The sequence below is a fragment of the Phyllostomus hastatus genome, unplaced genomic scaffold, assembly GCF_019186645.2.
Source record: "Phyllostomus hastatus isolate PE091 unplaced genomic scaffold, TTU_PhHast_1.1 phas_contig_152, whole genome shotgun sequence".
In the NCBI taxonomy this organism is placed as follows: domain Eukaryota; kingdom Metazoa; phylum Chordata; class Mammalia; order Chiroptera; family Phyllostomidae; genus Phyllostomus; species Phyllostomus hastatus.
Genome location: NW_025333622.1, coordinates 17,076,004 through 17,081,059, shown reverse-complemented (window position 1 = coordinate 17,081,059; position 5,056 = coordinate 17,076,004).

The window sequence follows — 5,056 nt, the reverse complement described above, 5'->3', positions numbered from 1 at the left end:
CATTGAAAAATACCCTTGATGAAATGGACTTTACTGATATATACAGAGCCCTCCATCCAAAAGAAGCTAAATACACATTCTTTTCAAATGTACACATTACATTTTCAAAGACTGGCCACATGATACGACACAAAACAAGCCTCAAGAATTTCATGAAAATTGAAATCATACCAAGCATTTTCTCCAACCACAAGGGACTGACACTAGAAACCAACCCAAAGAAAAAAAAACCCAAACACTCAAAATCATGGAGATTAAATAGCATGCTATTAAACAATGAATGGCTCAAGAATGAGATTAGGGAAGAAATCAAAAGATTTCTGGAAACAAATGAAAACAAACTCAAAACAACCCAAAACATATGGGACACAGCCAAGGCAGTCCTGAGAGGAAAGTTCATAGAGATACAGGCATACCTAAAAAAGATAGAAATATTTCAAACAAACAACCTAACCCTACATCTATAAGAACTTGAGGAACAACAACAAAGACCGCACAGAGCAAGAGAAGGAAGGAAATAACCAAGATCAGAGCAGAATTAAATGACATAGAGACTAAAAGCACAATTCTAAGGATCAATGAATCCAAGAGCTGGTTCTTTGAAAAGATAAACAAAATTGACAAGCCTTTAAGCGGACTCATCAAGAAAAAAAGATAAAAGACCCAAATAAATGCAATCAGAAACTAAAGAGGAGAGATTACAACAGATACCACAGAAATACAAAGGATTGTAAGAAATTACTAGGAAGAACTGTATACCAAGAAATTTGAAAACCTAGGCAAAATGGGCAAATTTCTAGAAAAATATAATCTTCCAAAACTCAAAGAAAAAGAAGCAGAAAGCCTGAACAGATCAATAACAGCTAAAGAAATTGAAGCAGTAATCAAAAAACTCCCAACACACAAAAGCCCTGGACCAGATGGTTTCACAGGAGAATTCTACAAAGCATTTAAGGAAGAGCTAAGACCTATCCTTCACAGACTATTCCAAAAAATCCAAAAAGAGGGAAGACTCCCAAACTCTTTATATGAGGCCAATATCATCCTAATCCCAAAACCAGATAAAGACACAACAAAGAAAAAAACTTCAGGCCAATACTGCTGATGAACATTGACACTAAAACCCTCAACAAAATACTGGCAAACCGCATCCAACAATACATTAAAAAGATCATACACCATGACCAAGTGGGATTCATCTCAGGGATGCAAGGATGGTTCAATATTCGCAAATCAGTAAATGTAATACATCACATAAACAAAAAAAATACAAAAATCACATCATCACATCAATAGATACAGAAAAAGCATTTGATAATGTACAGCACCCATTTATGATAAAAACACTCTGCAAAGTGGGAATAGAGGGAGCATTCCTAAACATAATAAAGGCCATATATGAGAGACCTACAGCCAACATCATACTCAATGGGAAAAAATTAAAATCTTTTCCACTAAGATCAGGAACAAGACAAGGCTGTCCACTTTTACCACTTCTATTCAATATAGTACTGGAAGTTTTAGCCACAGTAATCAGACAAGAAAAAGAAATAAAAGGCATCCAAATCAGAAAGGAGGAAACAAAACTGTCACTGTTTGCAGATGACATGATAGTGTACATATAAAATTCTATAGACTCAGGCAAAAAGCTGATCGACCTAATAAATGAATTTGGCAAAACGGGGATACAAATTCAATATCCAGAAATCAAAGGCATTTCTGTACACCAACAATGAAACAGCAAAAGCAAAAATCAAGAAAAAAAACCCATTTGAAATACCAAAAAGAAAAATAAAATACCTCAGAATAAGCCTAACCGAAGAAGTAAAAGACCTGTATTCAGAAAACTACATAACACTGAGGAAAGAAATCAAGGAAGATGCAAACAAATGTAAACATATACTGTGTACATGGATTGAAAGAATTAATATCATCAAAATGGCCATACTACCAAAAGCAATTTACACATTCAATGCAATACCTATTAAAGTACCAATGGCTTGCTTCACAAACATAGAACAAACACTTCAAAACTTTATATGGAACCATAAACAACCCTGAATAGCTGCTGCAATTTTGAGAAAGAAGAGTAAAGTAGGGGGGATCACACTACCTGACACTAAACTATACTACAAGGTCACTGTAATCAAAACAGTCTGGTACTGGCATAAAAACAGGCACATGAACCAATGGAACAGAACAGAGAGCTCAGAAATAAACCCAAGTCTCTATGGTCAATTAATATTTGACAAATGAGGCAGCAACATGGAGTAAAAATAGCCTCTTCAACAAATGGTGTTGGGGGAACTGGACAGCCATGTGCAAAAAAAAATGAAACTCGAGCACCAACTTACACCTTATACAAAAATAAATTCAAGGTGGATAAAAGACTTAAATATAAAACGTGACACCATTAAAGTCCTAGAGGAGAATGCAGGTAGGAAAATCTCAGATATGTCACACAGAAACTTTTTTACTCACATGTACCCTAGAGCAAGGGACATAAAGGAAAGAATAAACAAATGGGACCTCATCAAAATTAAAAGCTTCTGCACAGCTAAAGAAAACAGTATCAAAATTAAAAGAGAACCAACTGTATGAGAAAACATATTTGCCAATGATACCTCAGACAAGGGTTTAATCTCCAAAATATATAAAGAACTTACATGACTCCACTCTAAGAAGACAAGGAATCCAATGAAAAAAATGGGCAGAGCACTTGAACAGACACTTCTCCAAGGAGGACATACAGAAAATCCAAAGACACATGAAATGATGTTCAATATCGCTAGCTATCAGAGAGATGCAAATTAAAACCACAATGAGATAGCACTTCACACTAGTCAAAATGGCCATCATAAACAAAGCAACAAACAACAAGTGTTGTAGAGGTTGTGGAGAAAAGGGGTCCCTAGTGCACTGTTGGTGGGACTGCAGACTGGTACAACTACTATGGAAAGCAGTATGGAACTTCCTCAGAAAACTAAAAATGGATCTGCCTTTTACTCAGCAATTCCACTTCTGGGACTCTATCCTAAATATACTGAAACACCAATCCAAAAGAACCTATGCATCCCAATGTTCATAGCAACACAATTTACAATAGCTAGATGCTGGAAGCAACCTAGATGCCCATCAGTAAATGAATGGATCAAAAAACTATGGTACATTTACACAATGGAATTCTATGCAGCAGAAAGAAAGAAGGAGCTCCTACCCTTTGCAACAGCTTGGATGGAGCTGGAAAGCATTATGCTAAGTGAAACAAGCCAGGCAGTGAAAGACAAATACCATATGATCTCACCTTTAACAGGAACTAAACAACAAAACAAAGAAACAAACAAAATATAACCAAAGACACTGAAATAGAGGACAGGCTGGCAGTGACCACAGGGCAGAGGAGAGGGAATTTCAGGGGAGAATGGGAAGGGTTTACAGGAACAAATTTAAAGGACACATGGCAAAAACTAGGGGCAGGGATGGGTGGGTGGGCTGGAATGGGAGTAAAAGGGAGAAAACTGTACTTGAACAATGACTAAAATGATAAAAAAATAAAAATAAACCCAACTTTTTGTTTTGTCTATTTATTCTCTTCATATTTTTCTTTACGTTTTTGTTTTCAACTTCTATTAATTTTTGCTATTATTTGTAGTATTTTCTTCCTTCTGCTTTCTTTGGATTTATTTTACCTTTTCTCATTTTTCTTAAGTGGGAACTTAGATTATTGACTTGAAACCTTTCTTTTTTCTAATATAAATATTTAGTGCTATAAATTTCCCTTTACGCACTACATTAGCTGATCCCATACATGTTGATATGCAGCATTTTCATTATTCAGTTCAAAATATATTACAATTTCTCTTGAATTTTCTCTTTGGCCAATAAATTATTTAGAAGTATGTGGTTTAATTTCTAGAAGTTTGAAGAATTTTCTACCAGTTCTGTTTTAGTTTTTGGTTTCTATTCCAATTCTATTATGATCAGTTTTCCTTCACCTGAGAGTACCTTTATCTCACCTTTTATAATTTCAATTTTTAAAATTTGTTACAGTTTTATTTAATGGGGCACAATATGGCCTATATTTGCTTTTGTTGGACTCATGGTGTTAAAACAATGCCACCTGATGGTGTTCAGTTCTGCAGTCTCTTTGCTGATTTTCTATTTACTAATTATATTGATCATGAGAGAGGAATGTTGAAATCTCCAACTGTAGCAAGGTTTTACTTATTTTCCCTTTCAGTTCTGTCAGCTTTTGCTTCATATATTTTGAAGCTTTGTTAAGTGTATACATACTATGACTTTTATATTTTCTTGATAAACTGTTCTTTTTCTCCTTATGAAATGTCCTCTTTCTCTCTAGTAATTTTATTTGCTATTAAGTCTTATTTCTCTATTATTAATACCCAACATAGCTTTTTTAAAATTAGTGTTTGCATGACATTTCCTTATTCATCCTTTTACTTTTGACATACTAATACTGTGGCATTTGAAGTGAATTTCTTGCAGATAGCAGACAGTTGGTCATTTATAAACTCTAATTGGTACGCTCATTTTTAAAAATGCTTTCTGAGGATATGTCTTTTAATTGGTGTGTTTAGATTATGTACAGTTTCTAAATAAATATCTATTTTATTTACAAAGCATTAGGTCTCATCAAGAAGTACTCAAGGCTAAGTCTCCTCTTGTACAGAAGTACAGGACGTTAAAACACAAAATGGGGGATGACAAAAGGGAGAAAGAGAATATGCTTATATTGTACAAACTGAAAAAATCAAACTAAAACGGACAGACGTTTAATGAGCTGAAAAAAAATTCCAAAAGTAGCCCTGGCTGGTGTAGCTCAGTGGATTGAGCACAGGCTGTGAACCAAAAGGTCGCCAGTTCCATTCCCAGTCAGGGCACATGTCTGGGTTTCAGGCCAGGTCCCCAGTGAGGGCCATGTGAGAAGCAATCACACATTGATGTTTCTCTCCCTTTCTTTCTCCCTCCCTTCCCCTCTCTAAAAACAAATAAATAAAATCTAAAAGTAAAAAAATTCCAATAACATAAATTATTA